This window comes from Arachis ipaensis, chromosome B9, assembly GCF_059453495.1.
Source record: "Arachis ipaensis isolate K30076 ecotype BB chromosome B9, ASM5945349v1, whole genome shotgun sequence".
NCBI lineage: Eukaryota > Viridiplantae > Streptophyta > Magnoliopsida > Fabales > Fabaceae > Arachis > Arachis ipaensis.
This window is the reverse complement of record NC_142444.1, coordinates 136,955,463-136,983,420: the sequence shown is the minus strand read 5'-3', so window position 1 is coordinate 136,983,420 and position 27,958 is coordinate 136,955,463. Positions and strand designations below refer to the sequence as shown.

Genomic DNA, 27,958 nt, shown 5'->3' with positions numbered 1-27,958 from the left:
CGCGAGGAGCTGCTATCGCCGCAGCCGCATCGTTGCTGAGTCTCGAAGGGAGACCGTGTCTGGAGCTGTCGTCGTCAAGTCACCACGAGCCGCCGATCGCACTCCAGTTCAGCCCGCCACCGCTGCACCGTTTGCGCCATCGCCAGGGAGAGCGGAACCGAGGGGAAGGTTGGTCCGCGAGTGATGGTTGTCGCGGGCTTGGGGGGCCGTCGCACCTTTATCGCCACCGCGCCCATGCCACATCGCCGCCGTCGAGCTCGCAAGCGTGGAGGAAGCACAGCGCCGCCGGCTTTATCGGATTTCCGCCGTCGAACCTGTCCCTACCGCCACTGCTGGCCATACGCACAGAGAGAGAGAGAATGTGCGAAAAAGGAGCTGCCGCGGGGTTGCCGTCGCCACCACGAGGCTGGGCTCGCCGCTGTGGAGGGTTGCCCCCTTTCCTCCACCGTCGCCGAAGATCCATCACCGGAGCTGCTGGGCTTTCCGTATGTTGTTGTGGTGTCGCCGGAGCTTCAGGCCACTGTGCCGGCCGCCGGAGACCGCAGATGAAGCCTCTGGCTTCATGGGTTCTGATTGTTGTAAGTTGCTCGGCTGTACGCCATTGTCGGAACCGAGCCAGATTTGCCGGTAACTGCTCTCTCCTTTCTTGAATCTGTTCCATTTCTATGTTTTCTTCGCTATTCTGATTTTGTTGGTAACCCTGCTGCCTTACCAAACAGAATGGTGTTACTGCAGCTAGGACGGTGCACAGGTCCCTGATTCTGTTATGTGTTACTCCATCGTTCTGTTTCCTATAGCTGCAGTAGGTATTCTAATCTTGATATCATTACCGCTATTATTTTTGCTGTGGATTAGTGAGAATTCTATGATATTGACGTGCTAGGGTTGAGTTTTGGTAATCGCATGGTTGGAATAAGAGCCGTTCCTGTTGTTGTGAAAGTAAATGGAACTGTGTATGCAGCTGCCGCGGAATGCGAACCGAAAGAGAAAGAGTTGTGTCGCGTAGTTAGATTGCATTTGAGGCAGGGGCGCTTTCCAAAAACTGTGTTTTATGTATTGGAATTATTACATATGGATACTTATGTGAGATATTGTGTATTTAGTGATTGTATCTGCCTTATGTATTATTTGATTGACTCGAATGATTATGGATGTTGATTTGGTTGAATTGTTGTGCGGCTTGTGAAATGTAATGTTTTGAAGTTGATTCTTTAAAGCTTTGAAATCGAGTTTAATCCGTTGAGGATTGATTTGAGTTAATTTTCTTGGGAATGTGAAAAATAGAATGTACTCTTGAATTCACCCTGGTTTACTTTAATTGACTTGGTTTTGGACAAATGATTTAGTGCTGAACCGATTCTTTAAAGCTTTGGAAATGAGTTAAATCGGTTGATATTGAGTTGATTTTGAAATGGTTTTCTTGAGATATGCCACTGAGGCGACTGTTGGATTTAGCTTGCCTTGAATTGATTTCTGGTTTTGAGCTGTTGAAAAGGAATGAGAAACGGTTTAGTTGGGACCTGAACCGGGTGGCAAAAGTCCAAGTTTTAGGGGAGGTGCTGTCGAAATTTCTACAAAATCATAGTCTTGTTTAAAAAGTTATTTAAAAAGGATTGGATTTGAGAAATTGTATTATTTGATTTATTAAGAGAATATTTATGTTTTCAAGCTTAATTTATTTAATGAACTTTATGCGTTGAGTTTGGCCCATTTAGAAATGAGCTATTTTTACCGTTTGAATCACTGAAGGAAAGAATGATGCTCTAATATTGATTTCAATATAAAAAGGGTCTTTTAGTGATTTCAAAGGAATCTAGACTTTTGATTGAGTAATTAAGTTTGAGGCATTTTGGAAGAGTTAGAAAAATGGGTTCCAAAAAGAAACCTGAAAGTGGTTTGATTCAAATGAACTGGTTCCTTTTCAAATGAGTTGATTTTTGGACCGGGTTGGAACTTGTGATTTTGTATGGCCGGTTTTATAGTAAATTCAGTTTTATTTACTTGAATCGAGAATCTATGATTTTAAGAGTTTCAATGAATTTTAAGGAATTGATATAGGTTGACCTTCCCTAAAGACTTGGGACTCTGCCGAGAAGCTTTTGTTATAAAATCCCATTGTTGGATGAGTGATTTTGAATACTTTGAAATAAATCCTTAACTTGCCATGGTTTTGGAAGTTTTGGAAAGAGAATGCCGAGAGTGGCTTTGTTTTCAAAAGGAGACTCACTTTGAGTAAATTTGGCTTATGAGCCTGAGATGATTTGAGAAAATGAGATATTTAAAGCCAAGGCTGAAAAGAGTTGAAATTTGATTTCAGAGTGAAACGGCTTGAGAACAGTAATTTATGGCTTAAATTCCGGTTTTATGAATTTAATGATGTTGAACGGTGGAAGTGCTGTTTTGTTATGGGCCGGAATGGCTGTGTATGATTATGAATATTGGCTGGTTTTGGATTGAACCGTGAGCCGGAATGACTGTGTATGATATTGATTTATGGCTGAATGCCGAATGAGTTATGGGCCGTATGGCTGACTATGAATTTTGAATTTAAGCCGGATGGCTGAGATGGATGTTAATCCATGGCTGGAACTGAATGAATATATGTTTGAGATACCTGGGTAGTAGCAAGGGTTGTGGTTCGTCCCACTTGCTCCAGGTCAGACTGTGACGCCTGGGTAGTAGCGGTAGTAGTGGTGATTCCACTCGCTCCAGGTTGAGCTGTTAAACACCCGCCTGGGTAGTAGCCGCAGTAGTGGTTATTCCACTGGCTCTGGGTTGAGCGGGTAGTAGCAATGGGGTTGTAGCTCAAACCTACTTGCTCTGCGATGGGTGTTTCTGTCCATGGTTAGCTACCAGGACGTGTCGGGTTGGCTATATAACCGACAGATGATATCATCAGCTACTAGGGACAGGCATGCATCATATGCATCTATGTGACATTGTTTGGGTGTGCATATTGTACTTGGTTTGCCTTTGTGATTAACTGCTAATTGTTCTACTTGTTGTAACTGTTTGTTTGTGCTTGAACTTTCTATCTGTGTTTGCAATTGGGACTCTGTTGGATTGTGGTGATTTGGTTGATGGTTGGATTGTTTGGGCCTAGGGCCGTGGTTGGATTGAGATGGACCGATGGTTGGTTTCGGTTTTGTGTTTCTGATTTGGAAAAAAAATGAAAGACTATTTTGGTTCAGCATAGATAAACCTTTTTGAAAGGCTTTTGGTGTTTTTGAGAATTGAATGGTTCCTCTTTTAGAAAAGATTTCCGACTTTACTTTTATTGTAAACCGATGTTTTTGAAAAGAGGCATGAGACGGTTATTAATCACTGGTACAGTTTATCTTCCAGTATCCTATTACAGTAATTCCCAAAAACCCTCTACTGAGAACCCTTTCGAGGATGATGTTCTCACCCCCCTACATTTTTCCCCTTTCAGGATATGGGCGCAGAAGTTACGAAGAGCTTATTTAATTGTTGTTGTGATGCTCTGTATTGTTTTAGTTATGATTTACTGCACCCTCGCCTTTATCTTGATATAATCTATAAGAGGGATAGGAATTGTATTGGATTATGTTTGTAATATTATTTATATATATTTATGTATATATATGGATGTACTCTTTATGAGTTGTTGTAAGTTGAATGGTATTTATGGAGGTACGTTATTGAACGAAAGTATTTTTGGGAGCGGTATTGTGGTTTAAAGTTTTAAACAGGCTCATATTTTAGTATTAAGTAGTATAAGTGTCGTCGTAATGTCCGAGCTATCAGAGTCGCGCAGCCGGAAGTGTGAACTTTGGTAGTTAGGGTGTTACAACAACCAATGGTAAGAACAAAAAAAATGGTAAGCACAATGGTAATTCATATTGACAACAACAAGATAATTGAAGAATTTTCTTAATTATAACTTTGAATATACACACATAACAATTCTCTCACACTAATACATATTCAAAATAAATATCATCACACATAACAATTCTCTCACACTAATACATATTCAAAATAAATATCATCTTAAATATTTAAATCTAATCTCTCACACTAATGCATGTTTTATAGAAGATCTTTCTTCAAATATCTTTTCTTTTGTCTTTATTTCCTGCAATTCAAAAAAAAATATAGCATGAAGTAACAACTAAAATATGTTTTTTCCAGCATTTTAAATAATAGAAAAGAAACCAATCAACTAAATAGACTCTAAAAACTAGAAAAATAAGGACAAAGCTGTTTTTTTTTTCCAATTTGTACTTATTATAATGAGAGAAAGCAAAATTACTTTGCAAAAAGTACCATTTATTATTCCAATCCACAAACCTTTAACTCTCAACTGCACACAAAAACCCAATATAATAGCAACTGAAATTCCCAAAATATAATAAGCTCCAAGGTTCACATATGTTCCTAACTTTTACCAACCACATCCTATAGCAATACCTATATATTAACATGACTAAGTGTTACACTTCATAGAAAGACATAAATTCTACATTAAATAATAATGCTAAGAGAAAAAAAATTACCAACCTAAATAGAGAAGTGGGAGAGATCCAATCGAATGAGCATTATGATCATGAAACGCTCAATTCCTGAGGCATTTTGGGCTCAATTACTGAGAATTAAGATGTCGAACAGTTCCTGAAAGATAATGAAAAATTCTTTACTAAGAATGAAAAGGCGGAAGCAAGTAGTCTTTTGAGCAAACTTGTCTCCATGAGTTATAAAGGTGAAGAGAACATAAGAGAGTACATTATGGAAATGTCTAATCTTGCTTCAAAAATTGAAAGCACTAAAGTAGAGTTATCTGAAGATTTACTCGTACATTTGGTCCTTAAATGAGCTTATATCTCACTGTGTGCAAGAAGAAGAGAGGCTACAGCAAGATAAGACTGAAAGTGCTCACATGGCTTCATCTTCTTAGTATAAAAGAAAGGATGATACTACTACGATGTGCTTCTCAACAGACTGGGGGTCTTTTTTTAATATTATTTTTATTAATAGTTAAGGGTAATTTGGTCAAAAAAATATAATTGAAGTAGAAAAGGACGATTTTATAACGTTTTGTAACATTGGGGATGATTTTAATAACAAAAAAGGATGGGGACGATTTTTATTTTTACCTCAGACCTTAGGGACGAAAAAAGTACTTAATCCATATTTAAATTAGCATCACAATTTAATCTAACCGAATTTATAGCAAAACTCAAAAAAAAAAAAAAAACAAACAGAAAGAAGGTGAAAATAATCAAATTGGAGTATTGAATTATTTTATAAGGAGATATCTATTCCTAAACTGATTATTTCTTAACTTAGTGAACTCAAATTTAAGATAATTAATAAAAAAAAGTAAATAATAAATATATGTCATAATATTCATAGTTTTTATAAATCTAAACATAGATATAGACATTAACAAAATATATTAAGAATCTCAATTCATTTTTTAATTATTTTTTTAATTTTAAATAAAACATTGCATTTTTTATCTTTTCATTAAAAACTAACTTATATATTTAAATTCTAAATATTAGAATATAGGGTAAAGATACTTTTTGTTCCTATGAAATTGTTGTTGAATCGGTCTTAAATTTTTTGAAAAAATTAGCCGTTAGGGATATATTTGATGCAAATCAAAAAATTTGGGGACAAAATTAAAACAAAATAAAATTTAAGAATATTTTTAAAATTTTATCAAATTTTAGAGACAAAAAATATACTTTATCTAGAATATAAATTACGCCTCCTAACCAAATAATGAAGAAAAAAAACATTGTGTGCCTAGTGAGTAGTGACACATGTGCGTGATGGAACTAGAGCCTTTTAGATGTTAAAAGAAGATAAAGAACGAGATCAGAGGCCCAAAATTTAATTTCTTTGTTGGAAAAAACATTTTCAGAGAAGGTAATATATAGGGTGGTGGATTGCTTGGCCAGAATAGGTGGAGAAATTGGACTAGGATTGAGATTTTGAAATGTGCCACTACAAGAAGTAGGAAGAGTTGTGATTGAAGATGAGAGGGGCGTTCTTTTACCCCGTATAGCTATGCTTTAATTTTCTTTTTTTTTTATGGGACTTTGGCCCCTACTATCACCAAAAAAAAAAAACATTGCCCCTAATTGCTTGTTTGCTTCCCTCTATGCCCAATTCTATTATACATGTAAATATGTAATTCCTCACTAATTCACTATTATATTATGTTCTATCAATGCACCTTCTTTTCAGATGTCTTAGTTTCAAGCAACCACAATTATACAAATTAACCAAAGAATAATAATAATAATAGGATGTGTAATAAAAATACTATGTACTTACAAAAAATTCGTCATCAAATTAGTTATTATTTATTTATATATAATACATAAATTATTTAGTTAATTTTTAATTTATATTTTATATTTTAAGATATATTTTATACGAATAATTGATTTAGTAACTAAATTTTATGTATATTTAACATAATTGTAGTAATAATATATAAAAAGGTGCATAAACTGACAGAACAGATGTAGATAAAGCTGGCGGAAGAAAGCATAGACAAAACTGCCAGTAAAAAACGCAGGCAAAATTGCCGCAAAGAAGCGCAGACGAAACTGCCGCAAGAAAAACGCAGACAAAACTGCCACAAGGAAAGCGCAGACAAAACTACCAAAAAAAATGGCGAACTGTCCGAAATCTGCCGAAATTATGGCAAACTGCAAAGAGATGATAAAATGTCGAAGGATAACGAACTGGTGACGAAAAATATATAATTTCTCTTTGAGAATAAGTAAGTAATGGATAACAGTAGTGTTCGATTCATTATACTCAAAAAAATATAAGGCAAAAAAGATAGGCGAATCAGTAATGTAAAAAAAACATCAAAGGAGTGAAAAAAGAAAAGTAAAATTGACATAAGAAAAAAAATGTAAAAAATACCTGATTTTATCAACAAAAAAAAAAAGTAGTCTATTTTTTTTAAAAAAGATACTATAATTTTGATTTTATGTTAGAAGAGATAAGAGATAATACTAAAAAAATTTTTTTATATATATTCAATTTATATAAAATAATATAATATAAAAAATATGTATAAGTCTTAAAAAAATTAAGATAATAAAATATAATATTTTATAATAAATATTCATATATATTAAATATTAATTGATTCTAAAATGTTCCATGCTGTTTAAACTCTAAAAACGAGAGCAGTCGAAATTGAATAACAAGAAAAGACTAAAAAAAAAAAAAAAAAACAATGCATTCAATATAACACATTAATTGAGGTTCGGGCATCTTAGTACCAAACCAATCTTGCGCTGAGAACAAACGGCACAAGAAATTAACGAAAATTTTAGCTTATATAATTTACAGTTTATGGCGGCAAACAAAGCTAACGCTCAAATATAGGAAAAAAAAGATTATGACAGAAAAAATCATAAAATTAAACTCAAACCCAAAATTCAAATTGTGGGAGAACAAAGTGCATCCAAATTTCCAGGTTTTCAACTCAAAAATTTAATAGAAATAATAAAAAAAATTATGATGCGTTCAAAATTAAATGGTTACAAATTCTTATAAATAAGAATGTTGATGATCATAATGACAATAAAAGAGAAAGAACACTTTTATGAGATGTGAAGCCCTAGCTATTAATGGGAGGGTGTGCCTCTGTTTACTGAAATTAGCTTTTTGATTTTATTTAGTATTTCTCTTTTATTATTTGTTGTAATTTTAATATCTAGTAGAGTATTAAGCACTGCATAAAATAAAATAAGAATTTGTAAATTAAAATTAATGTCTTAATAATAAAATAATATATAAAATATATATTTATATTTAACCACAAAAAATGACTATATATATATATATATATATTAATTAATAAATTGATGAATTGCCCCTTAACTTGATGTTACTAGCTAGGACTTTGAGTTTAATTATATTTTGTGCAATTTTATTGCCAAATATGCATATACTAGACACAAATTATAGCTACTAATTTACACAGTTATATATACATCGTTTTGGGTAAATACATAAATATCGTTTTAGACAAATGTATAAATCTAAAGTTAACTCATTTATACATATATACATACATAAGCCATACATATATGGATATAACAAATGGACGTTAGGTCCAAATTAAAGAGTAACGCCAACAAGAATGGCCAACAGAGCCTATGAAAACATTATATATATGTCAAATGAGTCATCACTCTTTCTATAATGATAAATTAATACCACTGAGAAAATACGCATCTAACTAGCTAGCAACTCTTCCATAATAAGAACAACAATGAGTACCATTTAGTTTAATTTATTAGTTTGTTCACTACTTTTGTTCATTATTGACAACAATGTCTTAGACCTTGCTATTTAATTAACCTTTTGAAAAAAGAACAAATTAGTTAAAGTGGGAATCAAATTATGAGAATGGAGTTAATTATTAGAAAAGGACTATGAAAGACACATTAGGTAAATCTGTGTCTCTCTAACTTTAATTTATTTAATTTTTATTTATCAATTACTTTGATGATATACTTTAGGGTATAATATTATGAATGATATGAAGAGACGAAATGAATTATGAATGAAAATTCATATTAACAACAACCAATGATAAATACAAGAAAAATGGTAAGCACAATGGTAATTCATATTGAGAATAACAAGATAATTAAAGATTTTTTTTAATTATAACTTTGAATATACACACATAACAATTCTCTCACACTAATACATATTCATAATAAATATTATTTTAAACATTTAAATTTAATCTCACACTAATGCATATTCTATAGAAAATCTTCCTTCAAATGTTTTTTCTCTTGCCTCTATTGCCTGGAATTCATATATATAGAGCATGAAGTAACAACTAAAATATGTTTTTTTTAATATTTTAAATAATAAAAAAAAGTCAATTAATTAAATAGACTCTAAAAACTAGAAAAATGAGGACAAACTTATTTTTTTCAATTTGTACTTATTGTAATGAGAGAAAGCAAAATTATTTTGCAAAAAATATCACTTATTATTCCAATCCACAAACTTTTAACTCAACTGTACCCAAAAATCCAATATAATAGCAACTGGAATTCTCAAAATATAATAAACTCCAAGGTTCACATATGTTCCTAACTTTTGCCAACCACATCCTATAGCAATACTTATATATTAACATGACTAAGTGTTATATTTCATAGAAAGATATAAATTGTGCATTAAATAATAATGCTAAGGGAAAAAAAATTACCAACCTAAAAAAGTACCATGTAAAGTGTCTAATATAATAGAGACACATTATGGGAATCATATTTATGACATAATCCAACACATCTTGTTCATAACTAAAAAAATAGCTTAAAATATTTTGGCATTCAAAAATATTTGAGCTCACTAGAAGAGCTTGTGAGTCCGAAAGAGTTATGGCAGCTATGAAGGTGAATAAAGGTGAATGAGACACGTACAAATGCTGAGAAATGCTATCAGACGCTGCACAGGTGTTGCAGAGGTGTTTGGTGAAGGCTGTAACACCCTAACTACCAAAGCTCACGCTTCCGGCTGCGCAACTCTGATAGCTCGGACATTACGACGACTCTTATACTATTTAATACTAAAATATGAGCCTGTTTAAATCTTTAAACCGCAATACCGATCCAAAAATACTTTGCTATACAACGTACATCCATAGGTATCATACAACTTACAAAAACTCATAAAGATTATATATATATATATATATATATATATATATATATATATTACAAGCATTAACCAATACAATTCCTATCCCTCTTACAGAATATAACAAAATAAAGGCGAGGGTAGAATAAATAATAATCTAAAGCAATACAGAGCATTTCAACAACTAAATAAACCCTTCGTGACTTCTGCGCCCATATCCTGAAAGGGGAAAAATGTAGGGGGGTGAGAACATCATCCTCGAAAGGGTTCTCAGTAGAGGGTTTTTGGGAATTACTGTAATAGGATACATGAAGATAAACCGTACCAGTGATTAATAACCGTCTTATGCCTCTTTTCAAAAACAACGGTTTACAATAAAAGTAAAGTTGGAAATCTTTTCTGAAAGAGAAACCGTTCAACTCTCAAAAACTCAAAAGCCGTTCAAAAGGTTTATCTATGTTGAACCAAAATAGCTTTTCATATTCTTCCAAACCAGAAACACAAAACTGAAACCAACCATCGGTCCATCTCATTTCAACCACGGCCCTAGGCCCAAATAAATCCAACCAGCAACCAATCACCACAGTCCAACAGAATCTCAGTCGCAAACACAAATAGGAAGATTCAAGCACAACCAAATAGTTATTGCAAGTAGAACAATTAACAATTAATCACAAGTAGTCACAAAGGCAAACCAAATACAAAATGCACACCCAAACAATGTCATATAGATGCATATGATGCATGCCTGCCCTAGTGGCTGATGATATCATCTGTCGGTTATAAAACCAGCCCGACAAGTCCTGGTAGCTAACCACTAGACTGTCCCTTTGTCGCGCATCCCCAACTCGAGTTATACTCAACATAATCGTGATCATAATCATGATCCATATCCAACACCCTCACTAATGTATATTCACGGGGGCGAGCTCATCTGGGGCTTTCACAGTACCCTGCCACACTTACGACATAGGGTCAGCAGAGTATCAAGTCTCAACCTGGAGCACGTGGTGGCTAGCCACTGCTACTACCCAGGAAAACTCATATCTCAGATAGTGGAAGTGCAAAATCACAATTATCAATATCTCAGCATATATGCATTCATTCTCAGCCATGTATCAACATCCATCTCAGTCATACCGGCTCACGGTTCAATCCAGAACCAGCCAATATTTATAATCATACACAGCCATTCCGGCCCATAACAAAATAGCACTTCCACCATTCAACATCATCAAATTAATGAAATCGGCATCTAAGCCATAAATCACTTTTTCTCAATTCATTTCACTTTGAAATCAATTTTCAACTCTTTTCAACCTTGGCTTTAAAGATCTCAGTTCTCAAATCATCTCAGGCTCATAAGCCTCTTTTACTCAAGGTAAGTTCCCCTTTGAAAACAATGCCACTCTCGGCATCCTCTTTCCAAAACTTCCATAACCATGTCAAGTTAAAGATTTATTTTGAAATATTCAAAATCATCCATCCAACAATGGGATTTTATAACAAAGGTTCCCTGGCAGAGTCCCAAGTCTTTAGGGGAGATTAACATAACTCATTTCCTCAAATTCACTTAAAATCATTAAAACCTTGACTTCCTGATTTGAAAAACAAAATAGGATCTAAGCCAAACCGAGTCACATAACCAATTACTCTTTTCAAAGCCGTTTCCTTTACTTAAACAAAAACCAGCTTCAACCCCATGGGAAATTCTAAAGCGTTTCAACGGCTCAAAAATTATTTTAGTCTTGCAAAAACTCAGAACTCAAGAGTACTTAAGATTTTTCCCAAAACATTTTAGAATGAAACTTGTCAATAGACGTTCAGGTTCTTTCAAAGTCACTGAAAATTCTCTGATTGAAATCCTCAAGCCAAATTCAAAGGCATAAACCCTTTTCACATTTAAAACAGCCTTAAAGCATAAGTTTCATCTAAATAACTTGTTCACAAGGGTAATATAATACTTTTCTTAAGAAACAAGACTAAATCACAATTTCCTTTTTAATAATTCATTTCAAAAGCATAAGTCATCCCTTTTTTAATAATTCAGATAAAATAGTAGAAGCCATTAACTCACAAGTTTCCGAATAACATTTCAGTAAAGTCCTGAATTCTACCGGAAATTTCGGCAGCACCTCTTCTAAAACTTAGACTTTGTCACCCGGTTCGGGTCCCAACAAAACAGTCCACAATCCTTTTCAACAGCCCAAAATCCAAAATCAGTTCAAGGCAAGCCCAATCCAACAGTCATCTCAATTCCATATTTCAAGAAAACCGTTTCAAAATCAAATTATTATCAGCCGAATAAACCCATTTCTAAAGCTTTAAAGAAACGGTCAACAACCATCATTTATCAAGCCAGATCATTTAAAGCAAACCAGGCTGAATTCAAGAGTGTATTCTATTTTTCACATCCCCCAGAAAATTAACTCAAATCAATTCTCAACGGATTAAACTCGATTTCAAAGCTTTAAAAGAATCAACTTCAAAAGCATTTCATTTCACAAAGCCACACAACAATCCATTCATCAAAACCAAATAATAATCCATTCAAACATATAATTACATTCATCCAAAACAATCAACATCACATGAGGCTTATACAATCACCAAATGTACATTGTCTCACATCAGTATCCATATGTAATAATTCCAATATATAAAATATAGTTTTCGGAAAGCACCCCTACCTCAAAACGCAAATCCATAACCCAAACGTCTCACAGAGTCCTTTCTACGCCTCAGCTCAAAATCACCGGCAACCCAAAACCTCGGCTCCAAGCCACTTCGCAATAAACATAGCAACACTAATCGCAACATACAATAATCAGAACTCGACCCCACGTTATCAAAACTCATATTCAATAATCGAACACAACAAAATACTAACGCGAGGCTTTCCGAAACATAAATACTTACTGAACTAGCGAAACAAAGCAGCTGCGATTTCGAACAGGCCCGGCAACAGCTCCGGTGGATCAACTATAAAAACCACGCAGCATTAAAACCTTCTCGAAATCCAAAAAGGCAGAAACCTCAATTAAAACCCTTACCGGCAGAGTTCTTCCGGCGACGGCAGCAGGGTTCTCCGATGGCAGAGGCAGCTTCGCCCCCTTTTCACCCATAATCAGCCACGTCAGAGGTAAAGCTGGTAGCGACGGCGGCGGTTCCGACGGAGGCGACGTGAACGGCGGCTGGTTGCGGTGGTTGGACCCCCAGCTCGGCCTCAGCTCTCTCTGTCTCTCCTGCTCGGTGTGACTGGACGGCCTTCCTCCCAACGGCACGGCGGCGGCAAACCCTAGCAGTGGCGGCGGCGGCTCAACAGGGACGAGTTCCTCCGGCTCGTGTAGCGGCGCCGTTGGAGGACACAAAAACAGCGGCAGTCTTCCCTGGACGACAGTGGCGGCGCGACAAACCGGAGCAACGCGGCGGCAGCGAGCCTCGATCGCGGCAAGGGACGGCGCCGTTCTCCTCCATTTTCACGCAGCTCCCTTCCTCAAAGCTCGCCTCGATCTCTCTCTCACTCAGGCTAGATCGGCGGCTTCACGGTGGCGGCAACGGCAGGACGCATTGGCGGTGGTTCCAGGTCGGCAGTAGCGCGCGATGGAGGTGGCGGCAAAAGCCCCTCCCCTCCTTCTCCTCTGATCTCCTCTACTCCCCCTCAGATCTCTCTTTCTTTCTTTGTTTCTATCGTTCAGGGAAAACAAGGAAACTGCGTGTGTGTGTTGCTACGCTGAGGGAGGGTGAGGCTGCTGCCTGATTCCTTTTCCCTACTGCTGCTGCGCGTGACTGGAGAAAGGGGGGAAGAGGTGCGTTGCTGCTGCTGGGTGTGAGTGAAGAGGGAACCGGGTCGGGTATAGAGTTACTAGGTTAGGGTTTTTATTATTTTGAAAATTAGGGTTAAGGATATTTTTGTAATTTTAAATAAAATTGGGAATAATATAATAATTGAAACTCAAATTAAATTCAACACTAATTATATATAGAAAATACTATTTATTCATCAATTTTACAAATTATTTTTAATAAAATGTCCAAAACTAAAAATTAGAAATAATATAATTAATTTTTCTATTTTTCAAAACAGCTGTATTAATATATTAAAATATTAATTATTTAGTCCAAGTCATATAAAATCCTTATTATTTCATAAATATCAACTTTATAATTTAAATATAGAAAATAATCTAATAATTATAAAATTGGATAATAATCATAACTTATTTCAAATTCAATAAATCAAAACTTGCCTTAATTATTTTTAATAAAATAATTTCTGAAATTAAGGCTGTAAATAACTATATGATTTGAGACTTGATCATAATAAGACTTTTCAAAGGTTTTTGGTCTTACAAAAGTTTGTTTGCGACTTTGTGCTGATCTAACGGGACATAGAACTTATAACATGAGATGGGGTGTATGGGTTGATAGTTGTGTGGGCTTTTTAATCGTTGGTTATGTGTGGATTGTTAGGTGAGTGCATGAAAAATTATTAGTTGGGTAATGCATTATGACTATGAAGGTCCATGAATTAATTGTAACATACTAGTGTTTTAAAAACAAATCAATAGGGTAATTTAATATTCTTAAAATCAAAATTAAATTTCTAATTTATAATACAGTCGAAAATTCTTAATTAATACTATAATGGTAGTTTTGCCTTTTTAAATTAATGTCAAATGACATTTTAGTCTTTTTAATCTTTTTTAAATTAATTTTCTAATATTATTTTACTCTTTTATAAATTAATTATAGGAGTATTTTAGTCTTTTTAAAAATTAAAATTTACAATTTTTAATATAGTTAGATAATTTTTATTCTAAAAGCATATTTTAATCATTTTAAGATTAATTCTAAAAATTTATTTAAGTCTTTTAGTAAGGGTAGTTTAGTTTGTCTACTATTTAGTTAAATTTTTTATTTCTAATACAGTTAAACAATCTTAATTAATTTTATAAGCATAATTTAATATTTTAAAATTAATGTTTAAAGAGTATTTCAATATTTTAAATAAAAACTTGAAGGGTATTTTTATCTTTTTAAAAATAATTTTTAAAGGTCTTTTAGTCTCTTAAATAAATTCTACAAAAATAAATTCTTATTTAAAATAATACTGTTTAAATGATATTTTGTATGCTATTTTTTTCAATCAATTAAATGCATGAATTTTACAAAATTTACGCAAAAATCTTATTTAAATAATTTTTTATTTTTTCAAATTGATTATGGTATATAATCTTATAATTGCTGAAAAATATTTGTTTATTATTTTTATGGTTGTTTTACAAATTAATATATTGTAGTTCTCACATAATAAATGCATGTGAATATTTTTTATATAAGTAATTAATATCTTGTAACGATTTTTATAATACTTAGCAGTAAGATGTCCTATATTATTAAAATCTCTTAAAAATATTAATGTCCTCTTAACTATTCATATTTTTTAAAACATGTAATTTATATGCATATAGACGCTCTGTGCAATATTATTTGAAGTCATAATAATAATGACAAATGTTATAAAATGTTAAAATCTCTCAAAAGAGTGGTGCTAAAAAGAATGAGTTATAAAATCAGTAATGGAAAGCATTACATGCTATAACAAATTTAAAATGAGAGAATAAAAAAATATTATATAAAATTATTAGCAAAAATACGTAAAAATCCACATTTAAAAAAATTATATTAAAAGTAATAATTGCTAACTTCAGTTAAAAAAAATTTTTAAGAAAAAAGCATCAACCGATTTATCTAATTAAAACTAATTATCTACTAAGTAAAATCTACATAGTCAAAATTAATTATCTAATTACAATTTAATAAGTAATTGACAACTCCAATAAAAAAATTAAAAAAAAAACATCAACCAATTTATAAATGTTACTCAATGTGACTGATTTAAAAATTATCAAAGAGGTAAAAATTGTTATATATAGACCCATAAAAATTATAAACTAGTGTTGTGTACATATGCTTAGAACTTAGAAGACTGATAATGTATCTACCAATACAAAGGTTGGCAACCAGTGTGATTTTTAAAAGTTTATTTTTATGTATATTCTTAAAAACTAAGATCATATTATTTATTTTTTATTTTTATCTTTTAAAAAAACAAAACCAAAAAAATGCAAAATTTATTGGTTCAAAGTGTAAAAAAAATTAAAAAAACTCAACATTTTAATGTATTTTATGCCTAATCCCAAAGTGAAAGTGAATGGTATAACAAAAAAAACGAAAACTAAAATAACTAATAAAAAGAAAACACAAAATACATATGATATAATTTAAATCATTGTTTAAAAATAATTATGCAAATAAAAAAAATACATACGAAAAATTAGTAATCTATGTGTAAGTTTTATTTTATAACATCAAAAAAAATTAATTCAACTGATTTATGAAATTGTTAATACAGGTATATATCAAATAATAAAGTATGAAAAAAGATTTATATGTTTTATTTACTTATTAAAATAAACATCTTCAAACGTCATTTCATGTTTTTAAATATTTTAAATGTGTCTTTATTATTTTAATTTAATAATATTTTTACCAATACTTAAAAATCTTTTAATAATATTTTTATCAATAATTATTCTAATTTCAATTGAGATTGTAGAACATAAAAATTTCTCTCATTTTCAATGATCAAGTCCTACTTACTATATGGACAAAACTGAAACTTTAAGCTCTGGATTTGGTAGAAGCTCAGAAAGCAAAGTAAGCAGCTCAAATGACCACCATTCAAAGCTGCATTGATCATCAAACACAATAGAAACAAATAAGCATGCGTGCATATGCATGTATGTATATAGTAAGATCAAATTCTAAAGGAAGAAACTAACCAAATCATTCTAGCAGATGGAACGGCATAGCACAAGAACTTTCCAAGGCCATGGAATAATTCCATGGAGATTGGAGCACGAGTCCTTTCACACTGAGCAGAGAATTTCATATATAGTCCAAGCAAAATCACATTCAACTAATATGAAATGCCAATAGAAAATGCTGTTCCTAAGTTACCTAGTTGGAACTGAAAAACAAGTATCCAACAGAAAGCTATGTGAAAACAAAAAGTGACACAAGAACTCATAACAAGAAGAAAGATCAAACTTTGCATCAAAAAGTAGCGAATGAGAGCTAGTGTGAAGTGTAGCATAAGCAAATAAAGCAGAAATAAGGCACACAGCAAATTTTCCAACTTCTTGTAAAATCAAAGGATCTTGATTCTTGACCACACAAAATCATTATTTTTCCCAAGCATATCCATAAAAGAGAGAGAGGAACACAAGCTAGACTCAAAGCTACAATAGCAGTACGTGTAGACTAGAACACAAAATCTTCTATATTGTCTTGCTCCATAGATTTGGCCACCTAGAATTTTCAATGCACATGACATTTCAAACTGTTTGATAAAACAAAATAATAAAACACAGTTAATTTTGAAACAAAAATTTGAAGACTATGATATGAGATAAGAGAAAAAATACTTACAATAACACTGAAGCCAGAAACAACACAAAGAGAAGTAGCAATAGCTGTGCTGGAGAGAGCAAATTTTTCTATATGACCAACCATCATGATGAAAATTATTTGAAGAAAATAAGTTGACAAATTAATGGTTATCAAGAGCAAATTTTTCTATATGACCAACCATCATGATGAAAATTATTTAAAGAAAATAAGTTGACAAATTAATGGTTATCATAGGAAGTGCTAAATAACCAACACTTTTAATCTTTTTTGCCACCATATTCCATTTTATAGTTTCTGAAAAACCACTACCTTCTGGCAACAAAAGACCCACTTCCATGTCTTAAAGAAGGTTCTTGAAATACCAAAAAACACATACTTTGGCTTTTTTGTATGGCTGTTTTCGTCGAAAAGATTTTGAATATACACAGAGATTAAACTATTTATAGCATGCAGCAAAGTGTTAGTGTTTCACTTGATCATTGTTTCATTTAAATAACATTAATTTTTGTCACATGCTATTGGTAAATAACTTAATTATTTGTTTATTTGAAAATAATAGATCACAGGTGTCCATGAAAATGAAAAAAATTGAAAAGCATAACAACGTTTATGTAATTGGTAATTGCTATGAGACAGATAAAAAAAATTTAAATGGGCTAACTCATTAATTATGAAAAGAAGAACTCTTATTACACTTAATTTAAAGTATTTTATTTTTTATAAAGTCTATCCACTTTACTCTATTTTTTATTAATATTTAAATTCCTACGTACTAAAATAACTAGCTTTTACAAAATATAACATACATAATTTTGATTACAAACAAAAATTAAGAGTTTACCATTATTTTCTATTAATTTTTAAATAAATTTTTAAGCTCATTACAAACATATTTGTAAGTTAAAAATATTATGTACATACAAAAAAAATTAAATATTAAGATAATTATTATGTATTAAAGTAATACGTAACAACATAATTATGTTATATTTTGGAGAAGACTAAAAATTAATTTTATAAAAAAAAAATTAAATAAAAATTTATACATAATTTGTTAAAAAAATTAAGAGGGAAATTACGGATTTTTTATTTATATAAATTAAATAAATATTTTATTTATTTAAATAAATAATTTTAAAAATTATTACAAAAATACGTCATCTACTCTTATTTCGTTTACAATAATAATATTTTTAAAATCGCTTTTTTTTTATTATATAGAACTGTCTATCTTTCTTATTATTTGAAATGTTTCATTTTTAATAGTTTGTTCCAATTTAAATTATTAATATTTTTTATTATTTTTAAAAAATATATTTTTATATTTACAAATACATATATCCTATTTCTGTAAACGAGATATATAAAAATTGAAAAAATATACATATCTCATTTACAGTATAAACGAGATACATTAAAAATTATTACTATAAACGAAATAAGAATAGGTGACGTATTTTCGTAATAATTTTTAAAATTATTTATTTTAATAAATAAAATATTTATTTAATTTATATAAATAAAAAATCCAGGGCATTACCCTTCTTCCCTTACACAAAATTTTGTCTTTGTTTATACCTATTAATTTACATATTTTTAATTAAATAATTACTATTAAAATAATTAAACTTAATATAATAGAATAATTAAATACGTAATAAACAAATAATTTAATTATTTTATAGTAGTATAATGAAAATTTTTATAAAAATCAAATGATATTTTTATACACAATAATTAAATTTTTTTATATACATTGCATTGTTATTGTTGTGAGACTGTTCAAACAGAAAAAAAAGAAAAAAAAAATAGCTAGGTTTCATTACTTTAATTTTCACATATAGAAAATTATAATACACTTTTTTTTTAGAAATCAATGAACTTGATTATTATATTAGCATTGTGTAAAGTTAATCAATTAAGTTGTTAGGTCTCTATGGGTGTTTCATTATTCCCTAAATACACACACCTATTAATTAATTAGTATTGTGTAAAGTTAACTAATTAAGTTGTTAGGTCTCTATGGGTGTTTCATTATTCCCTAAATACACACACCTATTAATTAACTAGTATTGTGTAATTAAGTTGTTAGGTCTCTATGTGTATGTGTTTTATTATTCCCTAAATACACACATCTACTACTACTAGCTATATAGAGACATATATATGTTGTATATTATTATGAATATGATAAAGATACTAACTACTTAAGATGGCAGTGGGTTGGTGAGGCATACCTAATTTGATTCTACTTTAATTTGCTTAAATATTTCTATTTCTAAGAACAACATACATATATTTCTAATTAAAGTGATTTGTACAAAAAACTAATGAAGTCTCTCATTATTATTATTATTATTATTATTATTATTATTATTATTATTATTATTATTATTATTATTATTATAGTGAGAACAAAATGGTAAATAGTGAGATAGAAATAAAATTGACAAATAATAAAATTAAAGTATGAATGACTATACACCAATTTTTATATCTTTTGAGATAGAATAAATTACATATTTTTAGTGTTTTCTCCACTTTTTTATAATCCAACTAATAGTTGGTTGTATGTTGATACCTAATTAATTATCCTTTTTCACCCGCAGAACACACTCCACCGATAAGGTCATTGTTGGTAGTCATCTATCCCTTTTTATCACTCAACTCGCACACTCTTTTTCAAAACGATATCATTCACTTTTTCATGCATTGTTGATATGAATATAATTGTATCTAAAAGAACAGTGGCGTTAAGTGTGATCTTATAGTTATTACTCTCTAGCCACGTATATATAATAGACAGTTATCCATATTATTATGTATGTATATGTATTGTTATCATTGACCATTGACCCTTGATATTGGTAAATGCAAGCAAGAGGCAGCTGAAGTAAGTTTAATTAAGTGAATAATGGAGAGTAACTAAGAGCAGACAACATGTACGGGGTTGTCGAATCCCACTACACATGAAAAAGACAAAACAGACCTCCGTGCATGCGTCCTTGTATTAATGCTTAGAGATATATATACACACATAATTCAGAGACCCTTTTCTGAAACTGAGATTCAGCAGACTAATGTGGATTTGATGCTTAATCTGTCTTCCAAGAAGACACATCCAACTCATAAATTCAAAGCCCTTCTCCCCGAAAATCCTGCCAAACCTCCACCCAAGTAAGTAATCATTTTCGTTATCAGATACCTGCTTTTCCATACAATTTCTATTATTTATAATCTTAAATATCGGTCGATTCACTTTTTTATTATTAAATTCTATTTTTTATATATGCTCGGTCACTACGTTTTATTTTATATATATAGTTTTTCTCTTGATTTTAAAGTTGAATTAACTTGCTTGATGATCTAAAAACAACTTATATCTATATGTGATCTATTTTATATATAAAATTACACAGTAAAAATTTAAGTATATAAACGAAACGAATTAATGAAAGAGATTAGATTATGCAATATCGAAAGTAATGATGTAGAAACTAAAAAAAAGTAGTATATGTTTGTTTCTACAATTATACAATAGAAAGATGCAATTAAATTCATATAAAATTGATAATTAAAAGTTGTTAAATGAGTTTAATTAAATTGTCATATGATAATTTTTAACTATCAATTTTTAACTATCAACTTCACATTAAATTAACTGTAACTGAATTTTTACCTTATATATAGAATGAGCGAATACAATTACATGCGTAAAATGTTTTCTACTACATGCCTAACTAGCTAACAATAATTTAATACTTTAAATTTGTTTGTTCCAATTTTTATGAGAGAACAGCAAAAATTAAATTATACTTTTTTCTTATCCTAATTAATTATAGCAAAGCATCTTCTTCTAAATTTAAGCAGGTAAAATTCTACCAAATAGTAATTTAATAAATAAAGTAAAACAGTTTTTTGTTAATATATGACTATGACCTATTAATTAAATAATTTTTATAATTAAAAAATCTAAAATATTATTCCGACCCATAGAACACAAGTGGTAGGTTGGCTATTAGTGAGATCATACCGGAAGAATATGGTGACAGTTCAACAAAAGAGTAATGCAAAAGAAAGTGAAAAGAATTAAAGTTTCGTGAAATAAAGTGAACATGGATGGAGCACCTTACTTCCGAAAAAGTAGACTTGAACATGTTCAACAATTACCTTATAAAATAAGCAAATATAATTACGTGCGTAAAATTTGTTCTACTACATGCCTAGTTAGCTAGCAATAATTCAATACTCTAAATTTATTTGTTCGAATTTTTATGAGAATAACAGAAAATATTCAATTACACTCTTTTCTTATCCTAATCAATTATAGCAAAGCATCTTTTTCTGTATCTAAACTGGTAAAAGTTTATCCAATAAAAATTTAATAAATGAAGCAAAACAATTATTTACTAATATATGACTCCTTCGTATGAATTAATTAATTAATTCTTATAATTAAAAACTTAAAATATTACCCCGCCCATAGAGCAGAAGTGATAGGTTGGCCATCAATAAATTTGTATCGGAAAAATATGGTGGCAGTTTAACAAAAAAGCAGTGTAGAAGAAAGTGAGGAAAAGAATGAAAGCTTTGTAAAAGTGAGCATGGATGGAGCACCTTACCTCCAAAAAGTCGAACATGTTCAACAGTTACCAATAGTTACCTTATAAAATAAGCGAGTATAATTACATGCGTAAAATGTGTTCTACTAGCTACATGCTTAACTAGTTAGCAATAATTCAATACTCTAAAGTTATTTGTTCGAATTTTTATGAGAGTAACAGAAAATATTCAATTACTCTTTTTTTTATCCTAATCAATTATAGCAAAGCATCTATTTCTACATCTAAGCAGGTAAAATTTTACCCAATAAAAATTTAATAAATAAAGTAAAATAATTATTTACTAATATATTACTTTAACCTATTAATTAATTAATTCTTGTAATTGAGAAACTTAAAATGTTATCCTGTTTATAGAGCACAAGTGAAAAGAGCGGTGCATGAAAAAGTGAAAAGAATGGAAGCTTCGTAAAAGTGAGCATGGATAGAGCACCTTGCTGACGTTGGGATTTTTGCTGGTAAAGAATTTATAAAAATAGTCGCGTTGTAGATATAGTTTCTAAACCAACAGAAATCTCTTCGTACAAACGTTTTGGTTGTCACAAGTAACAAACCCCTAAATAAATTGATAACCGAAGTATTCAAACCTCGGGACGTCTTCTCAAGGAACTGCAGGGAAGTACGTTCTTATTATTGGTTATGAAGATTGTAAATTGGGGTTTTGAAGATGAGGAACAAGTAATTTAAATTGCAATTAAAGTAAGTAAAAGACTGTAATTTAAATAAATAACTGTAAAACACACTTTTGGCAAGGTATGAGAAATTAGAAGTCCTATCCTAGTTATCTGGTGCACGAATTGTGAATCACACTTTTCACAACGCGTACCACTAACCAGCAAGTGCACTGGGTCATCCAAGTAATACCTCACGTGAGTAAGGGTCGAATCCCACGGAGATTGTTGGTTTGAAGCAATCTATGGTTATCTTGTAAATCTTAGTCAGGAAGTCAATTATGTTTATCAGTTGAATTGTGAATAACCAAGAGAGCATAAATTAAAGGTTACTTGTTGTGCAGTAATGGAGAATATGTTGGAGTTTTGGAGATGCTTTGTCTTCTGAATCTCTGCTTTCCTCTGTCTTCTTGTTCACGCACGCACGTCCTTCTATGGAAAGCTGTGTGTTGGTGGATCACCGTTGTCAATGGCTACCTTCCATCCTTCCAGTGAAAACTACGCTCACGCGCTCTGTCACAGCACGGCTAATCACCGGTTGGTTCTTGATCCGGTTGGAATAGGATTTACTATCCTTTTGCATCTGTCACTAACGCCCAACCTTCAGGAGTTTGAAACTCGTCACAGTCATTCAATCCTTGAATCCTACTCGGAATACCACAGACAAGGTTTAGACTTTTCGGATTCTCATGAATGCCGCCATCAATTCTAGCTTATACCACGGAGATTCTGATTAAGGAATCTAAGAGATACTCATTCAATCGTATATAGAACGGAGGTGGTTGTCAGGCACACGTTCATAATTTGAGGAGGGTGATGAGTGTCACAGATCATCACCTCCATCACAGTTAAGCGCGAGTGAACATCTTAGATAGGAACAAGCGTGTTTGAATGAAAAACAGAAATACTTGCATTAATTCATCGAGACACAGCAGAGCTCCTCACCCCCAACAATGGGGTTTAGAGACTCATGCCGTCAGAGAATACAAAGTTTAGATATGAAATGTCATGAGATCCAAAATAAGTCTCTAAAAGTTGTTTAAATACTAAACTAGTAGCCTAGGGTTACAAAATTTGGATAAACTATGATGGATGATGCAGAGATCCACTTCTGGGGCCCACTTGGTGTGTGCTGGGGCCCACTTGGTGTGTGCTGGGGCTGAGACTTAAGCAATTCACGTGCAGAGGCCATTTGTGGAGTTGAACGCCAGTTTTTATGCCAGTTTGGGCGTTCAACTCCAGCTTTTGATCCTTTTCTGGCGCTGGACGCCAGAATTAGGCAGAGAACTGGCGTTGAACACCAGTTTACGTCGTCTATCCTTGTGAAAAGTATGGACTATTATATATTGCTGGAAAGCCCTAGATGTCTACTTTCCAATGCAATTGGAAGCATGCCATTTCGAGTTCTGTAGCTCCAGAAAATCCACTTTGAGTGCAGGGAGGTCAGAATCCAACAGCATCAGCAGTCCTTTTTCAGCCTGAATCAGATTTTTGCTCAGCTCCTTCAATTTCAGCCAGAAAAATACCTGAAATTACAGAAAAACACACAACTCATAGTAAAGTCCAGAAATATGAATTTTTCCTAAAAACTACTAGAAATAGACTAAAAACTAACTAAAACATACTCTAAACTATATGAAATTATCCCCAAAAAGCGTATAAAATATCCGCTCATCACAACACCAAACTTAAACTGTTGCTTGTCCTCAAGCAACTAGACAAATAAAATAGAAGACTAGTAGGTTGAGAAGCAATAATATCTCAGAGTTTTTTTGCATGAAGCTCAGATTCTAATTAGATGAGCGGGGCTAGTAGCTTTTTGCTTCCGAACAGTTTTGGCATCTCACTTTATCCATTGAAGCTCAGAGTGATTGGCATCTATAGAAACTTAGAATTCAGATGGTGTTATTGAGTATCCTATTTCAGTATGATGATTCTTGAACACAGCTATTTTATGAGTCTTGGCCGTGGCCCTAAGCACTTTGTTTTCCAGTATTACCACCGGATACATAAATGCCACAGACACTTAATTGGGTGAACCTTTTAGATTGTGACTCAGCTTTGCTAAAGTCCCCAATTAGAGGTGTCCAGAGTTCTTAAGCACACTCTTCTTTTTGCTTTGGACCTTGACTTTAACCGTTCAGTCTCAAGTTTTCACTTGACACCTTCACGCCACAAGCACATGGTTAGGGACAGCTTGATTTAGCCGCTTAGGCCAGGATTTTATTCCTTTTTGGCCCTCCTATCCACTGATGCTCAAAGCCTTGGGATTCTTTTTATTACCCTTGCCTTTTGGTTTTAAGGGCTTTGGCTTTTTGCTCTTGCCTTTTGGTTTTAAGAGCTTTGGCTTTTTCTGCTTGCTTTCTCTTTTTTTTTCTTTCTTTTTTTTTTTTCTGCAAGCTTTGTTCTTTGCTGCTTTTTCTTGCTTCAAGAATCATTTTTATGATTTTTCAGATTCTCAATAACATGTCTCATGTTCATCATTCTTTCAAGAGCCAACATATTTAACAGTCTTAAACAACAAATTCAAAAGATATATGCACTGTTCAAGCATTCATTCAGAAGACAGAAAGCATTGCCACCACATTTAACTAATTAGAATTTCTCTTATTAAAACTCGAAATTTTATTGCTTCTTATTCAAAAGATCTACTACTTTATTCATGTTTGCTGATGATGAGAAAAATAAACTATAGCTTAATTGGAGATAAAATCAAAATAGATACTAATTACTACTATATGACTCCTAAGGTAAAATTAAAATAAGAACAGTTATCACAGAGTTAAGGCTAAGATTAGAACTCAACAACCTTGAGGTTTGGGAAGTGGATGTTCCTCTAGTCTGTGAGGTGCTTGGTCCTTCAATAGAGAATTTCTGGCGCTTCAGTTCCTTTAAATCACGCCCTTGCTCCTCTTGGAGTGGGTTGTTTTCCTTTAGGGGCCATGATCTTAGTGATCACGGATAAACACACCAAACTTAGAGCTTTGCTTGTCCTCAAGCAAAAGAAAAAGAAGGAGATGGGTAGAAGGAGAGCTCCTCCCCACCATCCTGGCGTTTGAACGCCCAAACACTGCCTGTTTTGGGCGTTCAACGCCCAAATGCTGCTTTCCTGGGCGTTCAACGCCCAGTTGTTGCCCTTTTCTGGCGTTGAACGCCAGATAGCTATCCTTACTGGCGTTCAGCACCCACTGGATGCCCATTTTGGGCGCTGAACGCCCAAAATGGCCTTCACTGGCGTTTTCTTGCCAGTAAGCTCCATATCTCTGTTTTGTGTGTAGATTCCTTCTGTAACCCTGTAAACTTATGCAAATGATTCTTTACCTTAGTGTCAGTGAACTTTATATAAACAAATAAAAATAAAAATAGGGCAAAATGCTTAGAGGATTGTTGCCCCATAGCTGGGTTGCCTCCCAGCAAGCGCTTCTTTATTGTCTTTAGCTGGACCTTGCTGAGCTTTTAATCTAGCTTCAGCCTTGAGCATTCTTGCTCAATGTTGCCCTCAAGATAATGCTTGATTCTCTGTCCATTGACAATGAACTTCTTATCAGAATCAATATCTTGAAGCTCCACATAACCATATGGTGATACACTTGTAATCACGTATGGTCCCCTCCACCGGGATTTCAGTTTCCCGGGGAATAGCCTGAGTCTAGAGTTAAACAACAGAACCTTCTGTCCTGGTTCAAAGATTCTAGATGACAGCTTTCTGTCATGCCATTTTTTTTATTTTTCTTTATAAAGCTTGGCATTTTCGAAAGCTGTGAATCTGAATTCCTCTAGCTCATTTAGCTGGAGCAATCGTTTTTCTCCTGCTAATTTGGCATCAAAGTTTAGGAATCTGGTTGCCCAGTAGGCCTTATGTTCCAGTTCAACGGGCAAGTGACATGCCTTACCATACACGAGTTGGTATGGGGAGGTCCCTATAGGGGTCTTGAATGCTGTTCTGTAAGCCCACAGAGCATCATCCAAGCTCCTTGCCCAATCCTTTCTACGGGTATTTACTGTCCGTTCCAGGATTCTCTTTAATTCTCTGTTAGAGACTTCAGCTTGCCCATTGGTTTGTGGATGATATGGTGTGGCCACTTTGTGGCGAATTCCATACCGAACCATGGCAGAGTAAAGCTGTTTATTGCAGAAGTGAGTGCCCCCATCACTGATTAACACTCTAGGGACACCAAACCTGCTAAAGATATGTTTCTGGAGGAACTTCAGCACTGTTTTAGTATCATTGGTGGGTGTGGCAATAGCCTCAACCCATTTTGATACATAGTCAACTGCCACCAGAATATAAGTGTTTGAGTATGATGGTGGGAAAGGTCCCATGAAGTCAATTCCCCATACATCAAACAACTCTATTTCCAAGATTCCTTGTTGAGGCATGGCGTAACCATGAGGCAGATTACCAGCTCTTTGGCAACTGTCACAATTACGTACAAACTCTCGGGAATCTTTATAGAGTGTGGGCCAATAGAAGCCACATTGGAGGACCTTGGTGGCTGTTCGCTCACCTCCGAAATGGCCTCCATATTGAGATCCGTGGCAATGCCATAGGATTCTCTGTGCTTCCTCTCTGGGGACACACCTACGGATAATTCCGTCTGCACATCTCTTAAAGAGATAGGGTTCATCCCACAAGTAGTACTTTGCATCAGTGACTAATTTCTTCTTTTGTATTCTATTGTACTCCTTGGGTATGAACCGTGCAGCTTTATAGTTTGCAATATCGGCAAACCATGGTGCTTCCTGAATGGCAAATAGATGCTCATCAGGGAACGTCTCAGAGATCTCAAGAAAAGGGGGGGACGTCCCTTCCACTGGCTCTATCCGGGACAGATGATCAGCCACTTGGTTCTCTGTTCCTTTTCTGTCTCTTATTTCTATATCAAACTCTTGCAGAAGCAATACCCATTTGATGAGCCTGGGTTTTGAATCCTGCTTTGTGAGTAGATATTTAAGAGCAGCATGGTCAGTATACACAATCACTTTTGATCCTACTAAGTATGATCTGAACTTGTCAATGGCGTAAACGACTGCAAGTAGTTCTTTTTCTGTGGTTGTGTAATTTTTCTGGGCATCATTTAGAACGCGACTGGCATAATAAATGACATGCAGAAGCTTGTCATGCCTCTGTCCCAATATTGCACCAATGGCATGATCACTGGCATCACACATTAACTCAAATGGCAATGTCCAGTCTGGTGCATAAATGACTGGTGCTGTGACCAGCTTAGCTTTCAGCGTTTCAAACGCCTGTAGGCACTCTGTGTCAAACACAAATGGCGTGTCAGCAGCTAGCAGATTGCTTAGAGGTTTTGCGATTTTTGAAAAATCCTTTATAAACCTCCTATAGAATCCTGCATGCCCCAGAAAGCTTCTGATTGCCTTAACATTGGCAGGTGGTGGTAATTTTTCAATTACCTCTATTTTTGTCTGATCCACCTCTATTCCCTTGTTTGAGATTTTATGCCCAAGAACAATTCCTTCAGTCACCATGAAGTGACACTTTTCCCAGTTTAAAAC

General features: G+C 33.0%; 2 pseudogenes; one reads left to right on the top strand and one right to left on the bottom strand.

Moving 5' to 3' along the window:
• Positions 1 to 217: 217 nt before the first annotated feature.
• Positions 218 to 17,482, bottom strand: LOC107616062 (protein DETOXIFICATION 14-like; annotated as a pseudogene).
• Positions 17,483 to 20,158: 2,676 nt separating this feature from the next.
• The window catches only part of LOC148546493 (auxin-induced protein AUX28-like), a 47,602-nt pseudogene continuing 39,802 nt past the window's right edge, over positions 20,159 to 27,958 (top strand).